Raw genomic sequence first — 11,732 nt, forward strand, 5'->3', positions numbered from 1 at the left:
CCACCCAAACCCACAATCTTATATATTTGAAAGATAAGTCAGAATAATTCCATAGCAAGTACATAATCAATAATTCCATTATCAGCCCAAACAAAAGAAAACAGCCCTTTGGCCTTGTTAGTTATCAGGATAAAGAAAATTGGTTTTTTAAACAGATTCAGGTGGTGGCAGGAGTTAATCCCAGGGGTCTATGGGAAGGAAATGAAACACCCTCTGGCCTACATGGTAAGCAGCAGATGGCAGAGCTCTCTCTTCTGGTGATAAAGTACCATAGCATCCAAAATCCACAGAACAGTGATACCTTTATTGGAACAACAAAAATGCAAAACAAACAAACAAACTTGTTGCAAGCTCTCAAAGCTCTAATGGCTTCTTCCACAAGCAAAGATGCTAAAAATCATACAGGAAGGAATACACACACACACACACACACACACACACGTTAGTCGCAAGCCTGCATTTTGTTAAGATGTGTCTGTTTTCAGTTCAGGTGTTATTGTAGGGTTATTCATGCAGGGCCTCTCCTCCTTCTGGTGATGTGAGTACTCCAGGAAATGCATTTTAGGTTCCATTAGCAAGACAAAAAGAGATGGTCCTCTTGAGATCCAAGTTGCCTCCATCCTCTCTGAAGCTACAAGCTCCTTTGTTAGGCAGACAACACTGAATTTCTAAAGAAGCCCTCCATGTTCTTGCATTAGGAAACAGTTTTTAGGTGCTCTTTTGGTAAAACATGCCAAATGTAGTCCAGATTGTTTAGGAAAATTGATTTACCTTTGTTGGAGGTAGAAACCTCAAGTGGTAATGTTCAACTCCATTGGCTCTCTGTTTAGGTTTTTCCCAACGCTGCTAAAATGTGATATCTTATATCCAGAAAACATATCCAGGAGTAGCCATGCTGAACATGTGGCAAAGTACAATCATATTCAAATTTTACAAAACAAGGATACCTTTATTGGCATCTTTATTGTGTATTTTCTTTTGTACAATAAAGATATTCCCATTTTGTGGAGTTTGGATTATTATACTTTACTACATAGCCATCATGGCTACACCTGGATTTGTTTTCTGGTGATAGTGAGCACTGTCTTCGACAGGTATTACCTTTGTTCTTCAAATGGTTGCCAACTGACAGAGACAGTTTTGCTCTCATTCTGATTGGTTTTCTACCATGTGAAGCTACAGAGTAAGGGCAATATCTCTTGCCTTCTCACTCAGCTGCTTGTTGCAGAAAAAAAACCACTCCAAAAGACACAGGACATGTTCTAGAAATCTCATTCTCTCTTTTACAAGGAGACGAATTTTATTTTTTCCTCTTCAAAGGAAAATCTTCTGCCCCATTTGCATGAAAAGAGATTGCTGGTTTAGTTACAGAAGCAATCTCTTTTCATACTGTTACTCTCTCTGGCATTCAGAATTCTGCAGATTTGTATGTCTGGGATGGAGGAAATGAAGCTATTAACAACTTACATCCATATCAGACCACAAAAAAGCCACTGTAATTTCCTTTCATATTAATTCATCATATATTCACCAGACCCAATTCATTTTATGTTTAAGCATCCTTTTGCCATTGCTGCTTTCCAACAGAGACAGACCAATTAGGAATCCACTAATAGTTTAGTAGTTTTAGTTGGTGTTGTAGTTGTTTTAGCTATCTCTTGCTTGAGTCACATTTTAGCTAAGCACAACTGGCAAGTTGGTGTAAAAACATTGCTCCATTATTGGAGTGTTGTATTCACTGAGGGCTTGGGCATCTCTTGATCTTCCTCATCATCCCTTGATATGGACTTATCTTCTATAATGATCGGCTCAGGGGAACTCTAGTAATCATTCAACAAGGATTCATCCAGCGAGGGTAGGACACTCTCCACATTGTCTTCTATGAGGCCTGCAATCTTAATATTAGGTAGCATGTCACATGTATGACAACCTTAAGGCCACATGAATCCTTCACCTTAATGTCAAAATCCCTCTACACCACAAATTTGAGATGTGTGGAACAGCAGATATATTTATTTTATTTTATTGTTATTTATGGTGGCGCAGTGGTTAAATGCCTGTACTGCAGCCATTCACTCGAAACCATAAGGTTGCAAGTTCAAGACCAGCAAAAGGGCCCAAGCTCGACTCAGGCTTGCATCCTTCCGAGGTTGCTAAAATGAGTACCCAGATTGTTGGGGGCAAATTAGCTTACTTGCTAATTAGCTTACTTGCTGTTCACCGCTATGATCTTTGGAATAGCGGTATATAAATAAAACAAATTATTAATTATTATTATTTACGGTATTTATGCCCTGCCCTTCAGCCCTAAAGGCTTTCAGAGCGGCTTACAATAATTATTATTATTGTTTAATTACACGACTCCCTGCCCTCAGGCTTACAAACTAAAAACACTTGCAAATGCCTGAGGTAATATTACACTTCTCCTGTACCCATTTCCCTCTTTCTGTGCATTCACTAGTGTTATCCTAAGATATATAGGTAGGAGTACACACATATAAGTAAGGAGAAAAACCAAAGTTCCACGTGCATTTCATTGTTACTTTATACAGTTATATAGATTTGGCCATAAAGGAAGAGTTTAACAGTGACAGTGGAAGAGATGGGACCATGAAGATGGATCCCTACAAAGGGGGCACTGAAGCCATTTTTCCCAAGAGACCAACCATCTCAAAACCCTAGAGCTAACACTTTATATTAAAGCTGCAAAACCATGGAGGTCTGAACCTCTAACTCTTTGCAAACTCTTTCCAAATGCATTCGATGAAGTAGACTGAAGACTACAAAAGCTCATGCTGCCAATTTCTTTTTTTCTGTTAGTCTCAAAGGTGCTACAAGATCTCTCTTTACAGCTGTTGGACAACATTTGGTCCCTTGGCCTGAGCTACTTAGGGAGTTCACCAGGCAGGTCCAGCTCCATCAGGTCTAACCTGGAAGAAGGAAGAGCCCTCCCTCCAATCCATCTGCCTTGGTCCAGGCCTCAGAGGGAGAGAAGAACCACTGGACCTCATCCCCTTTCCCTCCACCATTCCCTTCTCCTTTTGTTTCGTGTCTTTTAGATTGTAAGCCTGAGGGCAGGGAACTGTCTGATTAAAAATAACAATTGTAAGCCGCCCTGAGAGCCATTAGGGCTGAAGGGCGGGATATAAATACCTAAATAAATAAATAAAATACTTGCCCCAAATAGCAATCCAGAGGCTTTCTTGACTAATTATGACAATATCACCTAATGTGGTCATTTTTCTTCCTGATTTGGGGCCTGGCACCCATTCATCCTGGCATTTGTAGTGTTATGAGACACTAGGATGATCTGATTGAGAATTTTAAATGCCTCACCCTGAACAGCGAGTTCCAGGATACCATAAGATGGAGCCATGGCAGATAAAGTGGAATAGTAGCACTATAATTTTCCAGTTTGAATGGGCTCTTGCTGTCTAGATCTCAGTCTGCTATCCTCAGAAGTGGACCTTTAGCAGCCACCTATCTCTGAATTCATCCAAATACTGATTTAAAAAAACATTGTTAGTGTCTATGGTGTACTAACTCCAGTTTCATTTGGTTACAGAAAACAGTCTAATATCTGAAGAGAGCCTCAGGCATTCCAAACTATTTCCCCCATCAAACTTTCTTTCCTCTTTACTAAGCCCACCCCCCCCACCCCCAAGAGCAAAAGAGAATGCTATACATTGGGTGGAGATTGCAGAAAGAGGATGTAATGTGATTTGCTGTCTCAAAGGTACAATGCCTGCCAGGAGGATTCCTGCTGTTGCAATTCCAACACAAACCTGCCTAGCTGAGGGCTGTGCTGGAAGGCACAATCCAACTACATTGGAACAAAACTGCAGGCATTTTCACCTGCTACTTGATATGCAAGGCTGACATCCCTTTCATCCTCGACTTAATGTTCTCTACTCCACCTGCCCAGCCCTCCTCTGGAACCTGGATATTGTAAAAGCTGTATAATCCAGTTGCAGATTTTGTTTTCAAATATGCCTTCATCTCGTGTTTGACATATACCTTCAGTTCTCGTTTTAAGATTATCTGACTACTACGGCACTTCTGCTCATTGGGATAAGAAATGGGTAACATGGATTTTTTCTTCTTTATTTTCATCAGCCGTTAATGGAAATTAATGAAAGGCTTGTTAGGAATTATGAACATTGTGCTCTATTGTTGCATTTGTCTGCTGCTTCATTTGTGATAAATGACAGCTGTGCTATGTCTATTTCTGTATTAAAAACACACCAAAAATATGAGAGTTGTTAGGGAAAAAAGGATGGCACAATCTGCAAATTTTGCTTTATTAACTTTCTTGAAATCTTCACATTCATGCAAATATTGTAAATTCTTCAAATAATGAACTGAAGTGAAATACTATCCCATTTGCATTTAGAGAATCATCATCATCAAACTGTAGTGCTGGAAGAGACCACAAGGGCCATCCAGTCCAACCCCTGCCATGCAGGAACTCACAATCAAAGCACCCCCAGCATCTGTTTAAAAACCTCCAAAGGAGGAGACTCCGCCACTCTCTGAGGGAGTGTGTTTCACTCCTAATGTTTAGGTGGAATCTCTTTTCCTGTAGTTTGCATCCATTGTTCCGTGTCCTATTCTCTGGAGCAGCAGAAAACAAGCTTGTCCTATCCTTGATATGACACCACTTCAAATATTTAAACAAGGAGAAGAGAAGGTTAAGAGGTGATATGATATCCGAGTGAAAGTATTTGAGGATGAAGCAAGCTTGTTTTCTGCAGCTCCAGAGAATTGTAGTTTGTTGTGACAACAGAGATCTCTGACATAAATGCCCTCCCAAACATACTTTACCAGGCAGCAGCCACATTGAGAGATAGAGACCTATTCAGCTGGCCTTGGTAGACCATTATGAGTCAACAGCAGTACTGGAAACTACTCCCTATCAGATTATTTTTGCATTCCATCCTTTTCCACCAATCACTTCAACATGGTGTATGCACCTTTCTCATTCACAGCTTTATCCTCACAACAAATCGGTGAGGTTGGTTAGGCTGAGAAGTAGTGACAGACAGACCCAATGTGTTTTATACCTCTGTAGGGACTCGAATATGGATCTCAAAAGTTCAGCATTCCAACCACTACATCACACTACCTGTCACACTGCCTTACACCTACCATCTAACCTCTCTGATAAGTTGTGGTTCATTAGGACATCACACTCTGGGGTTTTGCATAATCTATTACTGAATGTCTGTCCATCTCTCCATCAATTTATCCATCCATTCATCCATCATCTAGGTGTATGCTCTGTTATCTGAACTGTAATCCCTCCACATGGGTTACAGTTTGCATTAGGCTTAGTAAGTTTCAACTTGTAGGCTAGTTAGAACACTAATAAAATGGTGACGCTGATTGCTTTTCCTTTTTTTAATCCACATGAGCAATACTTGAACAGTAGAATGGTTTTATTCAATCTGCCTTCCCTGAGGGTACAATCGGGCATAAGATTGTAGCTGTACTTGACAGGGAGATGTCATTATGATACTCTTGTCATTATCTCGATGCTTGATGAGGATTTAGTAGCAGTGAAGTGCACTCTTGAGGAAAGTACATATTCTGTTTTTACTTGAAAAGAAATGTATTTGTAAAGTGAACCAGCTGTTGTTGCAAAACTCAGCTTCCTCCTATTTATTTATTTATTTATTGTGACAACACTGGAAATTATAAGAAAAAAGGACTGGGAGGAGTGGAGGGAAGTAATCTGTTTGGTTCTGGTAGGTGAGATACGGAGAAATTCAGATACTATAACATAAGGTGTGTTTGCCACTTGGCATACGGAGTTGTTATATGAGCATAGGAGAAAAACAATGGGCTTTACATTTTCCTATGGAAGTATCTATTGGCACAGCTACCAAGAGTGGCAACAGGGAGAAACATATATTTCTTCACAAATCTATATATTTCTAAGGGTTGATATGGACCGTAGTAAAAGCAAGGATACAAAATCACTTGTAAACAGGATCATTACTAGGGGGCTGCAGGGGGTTCGGACTGCACTGAGTGACACCCCAAATGGAGATGTCACCTGATGGGGTGGTATAGCCAGACAGACTGGTGGAAGCAAGTGGGAAAGGGTGACTTTCAGCTTGCTCAACAGCTGCACAGGATCCTAAATGAGCCATTTGGAGGCTACAGCACTCCCTCCCCAGAAGCAACTGCTGCTGTTGGGTGGTGTCTTAAGGGTACACCCAAGATAGCTGTAGCCCTTCCAAAGGCCTTTCTGGTGGGGTGCAGGCAGATGCTAAGACCTGGTATGGCTGCAGTGGTCTGTATGGGTGTCCAGACAGCTCAGGCAAGACAGTCCTTTCTCTCCTCCTGCATCAGATGACACCAATCTAAGGACTTTATTGTGCAGGCCCTAGAATGGGCCCGTCGCATTCCAAAAAGGGGGCGTGATGAGAACGGAATGGAATGAAGAACGCATCTTACTACACAGGAGAATGCTGTTGCTGCCGCTGGACATTCCCATCGTATTCTACATCTGTCCCAGAGTGGCGATTTTTGAGAATGCCTTTGAGCATATTGAGCATAAAGGCATATTGGAAAATGTATAGAAAAAATATGTGCAGCTTTCCATTAAAGAAGGCTTACACACTCTGATACAGAACTGGGATGGGATGAGAATGCTGGTGAGATACAGTCATGTACAGGAACAGTGGTTTAAATGTTGGACTAGGACACTCCCAGACAAGGGTTTGAATTCCCGCTCAGCTATGGAAACCCACTGGTTGACTGTGGGCATGTCACACACACTCATCCTCAGTGAAAGGCAAAGGTAGCACCCTCTGAACAAATATTGTCCAAAAAAACCAAACAAACTGTGAAAGGATTGTCTTAGGCTTCCTATAACTCAGAAGCAACTTGAAGGCACACAACAACGAGAGATAACACATCTAATGCTAAAACACATGGTTTTGTGGACATTTCTGCACATTTCTCTTAATATACCTACTTATGCACCAGTTTGCTTAATGTAAAAGTGAAAGCAATTTCCCCCTCATAATGTTATTTATATGCTAGTTTATATGCCAGTTTCAAGATCAGACAGCCAATGTAGTGTAGTGGTTTAAGTGTTGGATTAGGACTCTGAAGGATGAGGGTTTGAATCCCTACTCAGTCATGGAAACCCACTGAGTGGTCTTGGACAAGTCACACTCTCTTAGCCTCAGACTAAGGCAATGACACCCCCCCCCAAAAAAAAAAAAACCCCAAATCTTGCCAAGAAGAAAGCGTATGATAAGCTTGCCTTAGAGTTATCTTAAGTTGGAAACAACATGTGTACACACAATAACCAAGTTTTTTTTTTATTCCACCAATATGATGTGGTGCATCCTAAGATAGGTGATAGAAGCTAACAAGAGAGTGTGGCTTGGTTTAAATGTCCATCCTGGTCCCACTGTTGTTATTAACCAACAGATAACATGCAAAAACTTCATTGCAGTAGACCCTACTATGGTATCATGGCAGGGAGGGACATTCAAGTGAAGATTTTCCAGTAGAGAGTACTGCCAGACCATGGTGCTATATTTAGCTAAGAACATGATAGTAAATATTTCAGTCACTAGAGACCATTCAGAGAAATATGTAGTAATTATGGTGATCCTTAAATAATTAAAGGATAGATTTACATTCAAAAAGTTCAGTGTTTACAAAATGTTACTTCATGCAAAAAAAGAAAAGAAAAGGGGGGGGGGGTACTGTTTAAAACATGCCTGAAATCTTTACAGGTTCCCCCAACGAATGCATAAAAACAAACATTTTATATAACCATAGAAGTCACCATAAAGCCATTACAAAGTGACGATGAAGCCATTACCTACAGAAAGGCCATCCAATCACTTTTAAAAAGGAGAGGCTCTGTACCATCCAGAAGGAAATTGCTCTAAGACACTAACACTGCCAGCAAGGCAGATGGTGCTGCTTGGTGAAATATCTTCTGACATGCTGTGTATTTTACAGCCTGCATTATACGGCGAAAGAAATGAGGAAGTCATTCTTTTTAAAATCTTTTTATATTACTGGCTGCAAATGTTAGGTTATGTCCTTTTTAAAAAAGCCAGGAAAAGAGGTGTTTAATTAAATTCTTCATAGCTAATTGCTACACATTAGCTTTTACTGTAGAAATCTGATCCTCACCCTTGCTGGATCTCAACTGTTTTTTGGTTTTTTTTTAAATAATCTTACATCAAAGCTCTACCCAATTAGAAATTCTTTTCAACTTGCTCAGTACATGCAACAATATCTGGGATATTTAAAGGTCAAACACGTCAACCATTGGGAGTGGAAGTTTGTAATTTAGGCATTTGGGATGCTGCAGTCTGACTGGGACAGGAGATAAAACTGGATAATCTTTCCAATATAATTGGGCACTTGCCAAAACCCACAACCCTGCAGGGAGTCTACTGCTGATTCCAGAAGCCTCCTGGTTCTTCTCCTCCTCCGTCTGTTTGTTGTCACTGCATTCTTCCATTGCCTTGCACCCTCCCTTTGACCCATTGTCATAGAGTCATAGATTCATAGAATCATAGAGCTGGAAGGGACTGCAAGGGCCATCCAGTCCAAGCACCTGCCATGAAGGAAATCACAATCAAAGAATCCCCAACAGATGGCCATCCAGCCTCTGCTTAAAGACCTCCAAGGAGGGAGACTGCACTACACTCTGAGGGAGTGTGTTCCACTGTCAAACAGCCATTACTGTCAGGACGTTCCTCCTAATGTTGAGGTGGAATCTCTTTTCCTGTAGTTTGCATCCATTGTTCCACATTCTAGATTCTGGAGCAGCAGAAAACAAGCTTGCTCCCTCCTCAACATGACATCCCTTCAAATATTTAAACAGGGCTATCATATCACCTCTTAACCTTTTCTTCTCCAGGCTAAACATTCCCAGCTCCCTAAGTCGTTCCTCATAGGGCTTCATGGTTTCCAGACCCTTCACCATTTTAGTTGCCCTCCTTTGCCAGAAAGGCAAGGCAGAGAATAGTGGCACAGTGAAAGCCAGGAAGAGAGGCTGAGCTTCCAAGGGTACCTTCCTAAGAGGCCTTCCATATTTGGAGCTGCCCCTGGTATTTGTCTCAGTTATAATCATAGTATCACAGAATCAAATTATGAAGCTGAGTGTCCCGCATTTGGGGAAATCACAGTGGTCAGCATACCTGGAGTTCAATGGATGAGCATCACCCTGTGAAAACCATCTTTATGATCATGGTATCTTCCTTGCCAGGTAAGAATCATAGAGTTGGAAGAGACCTCTAAGACCATGCAGTCCAACCCTCTCATTGAAGAACATGCAATAAAAGCACTCCTGATGTCCATCCAGCCTCTGCTTAAAAACCTCCAAAGAAGAAGACTCCACCACCCTCCACTGTCCATCAGATCTTACTGTCAAGAAGTTCTTACTGTCAGGAAGTTATCATAGCTGACTACAATCCATTTCCTTCCAGGAGGCAAAAGTCCAAGGAATGAGCATTAGGAAATGGTTATGGGGGGTTGGCATGTACGTTCACGCATGCACAAAAACACACACACATTTCTTGTTTGTAAGACTAGGTGCATTTAATGTGAATGACATGTTTGGCACAACTATGACTCATGCTTTAATGTATCATGGTTGCAAAGTTGCATCTTGTGACATAATTAGGGTCACCTAGGGAGGCATCCCTAGATCTCAAGGTCTGGTCCTGAAATCTCAGGAGAAGAGTAAAAGAAAATGAAGTCCCACATGCTGTGTAATGGTACACAAACTTCATTATCTTAAAAAGCCCAATGCATTTCAGCCTTGTCACCAATTGGCCTTCTTTAGGGTCTATTACCAGAAATTTCTGGGGTTGCAGTCTGCACTCTTAACAAAGGGGACACTCTGAGTATTAGAAAGAACTCGCAAATACTACTGTGAATACTTGCTTTCCAGTTTTTTATTCTGTTCCTGAAATCTCGGGACCCGGAATAGTCCTGGCCTGTCAACCCTATCTACTGTAGTCTGGCATACTATTATATATCCTACATTATGACATGTACATTTCAGCATGACATTTAGCTTTCAAACAATGTCCACAAAATTCCTTTTCTCACACTAAGCCTCACTTCTAGTGGCGAGGTTCTATTCTTTTCACTGCTTCTCAGATGCAACAACAGAGTCTATCCTCAGTTTAAAGACCAAGAGAATATTTCCGATGAACATATACCAAGAAGGTGGAGGCTGTCTAATTGCAATGTTGTCTGTTATTGAACACTGAGCAAGTGCTGAGTTTGAAATGGTAGTATGTGCCCATAGCATGCATTTATATGTAGATGCACTACATAAAAGGTGTCCATTCCTCCCAGAAATTTATTCTGAGGTGGGAAGGAGACTCCAAAAATGCTAATTCAAGCAATTCAAAACTAACAAGATGTAAAGTAGCCTTCAAAGACAAAGACAGAGCAAAAATAAGGCACTGTCTTGGAAGAATGAGGCATTGCGGAGGGTGCAAAATACAACCCATATAATTATTACTGTTCTCAACTTCAGGGCATCAGTGAAAACAGGAACACTAAGGACCATTAATCAGAAAGAGTATGTAATATTAAGCAAAAAGAAATAAATGGCAATATAGCCATTATTAGTGGTGAGCCTCACCCTCAGGTATCTCTTGCAGAATTTATTCTTCCCTTGGAGAACTTTAGTGAAATAGTCCTCCCATTTCCTCTTCTTTCAAATGGCATGAAGAATGCTGAGAGGCCCTTTGCTCACAGCTTCAGAATGAAGATCCACAATCTGCCTTTTGTGGGGGAGAGAACAGAAATGCAACATTTGTCTTTGTTCCCTACCTCTTTCCATTTTCTACCAGCAACATTTAATAGAGATCTTATATGCTACAGTATAGCTTCTTCTTAGTTTTATAATAATGGGAAAACACTTGGTACCAGCATCCATGTAAATCATCTCTGATAATGCTGATTGTCTCACAGGAAGGAGGCATGACATCAGTTCTAATAATAACGAATTGGAAATTTATGTTCTAATAAATTCTGAATAATCAGAGGCTAAACCATTGTTCTGAATGACTCATACAAATTTGGCAAGAGAGATCGATGATATTCTTGCCTCGTTTCTGTGATGTCATATATTTCTAAGCTATTCATGATCATCCTTGTGGAAACGTAGAGTGTTTTTTCTGGTTAAGATGTCAACATATAGCAGGTTCTAGAGTACCGCTTTCATTTCTGTAGTGGGATCCACTCTTCCTTTGTGGCAGGAAACAGCATTTTCTGGGTAGAGATATTATTTTGTATATGTGAACTTGGCTCAGCATAACACCCACATTGCAAATAGTCCTTAAAAATTGTCTAGATTTAAAAACATTCTTGGAGCAGGGAAAAAAAATGCTAAAATCACTTGTTGCTTCTTTCAAAAAGAGAACTGAAGAGTTATATCCCTATCATATGTCAGTTTGCCCTGGGCTCAAGCAGTCCTTGGATTATGTATTGGTGCATCCTGGACTAAGAGTAAGTAAAGAAAAAGGAGAAACACAATTATTACAAGACTCTTGGCCTTGGGTTAGAGAGGAAAACATTGATTTTAGTTTAATTGTGTTTCTTATCTTTCAGTCTTCATTAATTTGAATTGATACTACCATTATTCAGACACCCAGACTGGAGCATATGGTTTCCTGGATGGGATAGAATTGAGCCAAAAATGTAACAGAAACAACAACAACAAATAA

The 11,732-nt window shown here is 40.5% G+C and overlaps 1 pseudogene; it reads right to left on the reverse strand.

Moving 5' to 3' along the window:
- Window positions 1-9,119: 9,119 nt before the first annotated feature.
- On the reverse strand, window positions 9,120-9,261 carry LOC149305983 (U1 spliceosomal RNA; annotated as a pseudogene).
- Between the last annotated feature and the right edge of the window lie 2,471 nt (window positions 9,262-11,732).

Source organism: Sceloporus occidentalis, unplaced genomic scaffold (assembly GCF_023333645.1).
Source record: "Sceloporus occidentalis isolate IW3139 unplaced genomic scaffold, rSceOcc1.0.p SCAF_10, whole genome shotgun sequence".
NCBI classification, from domain to species: domain Eukaryota; kingdom Metazoa; phylum Chordata; class Lepidosauria; order Squamata; family Phrynosomatidae; genus Sceloporus; species Sceloporus occidentalis.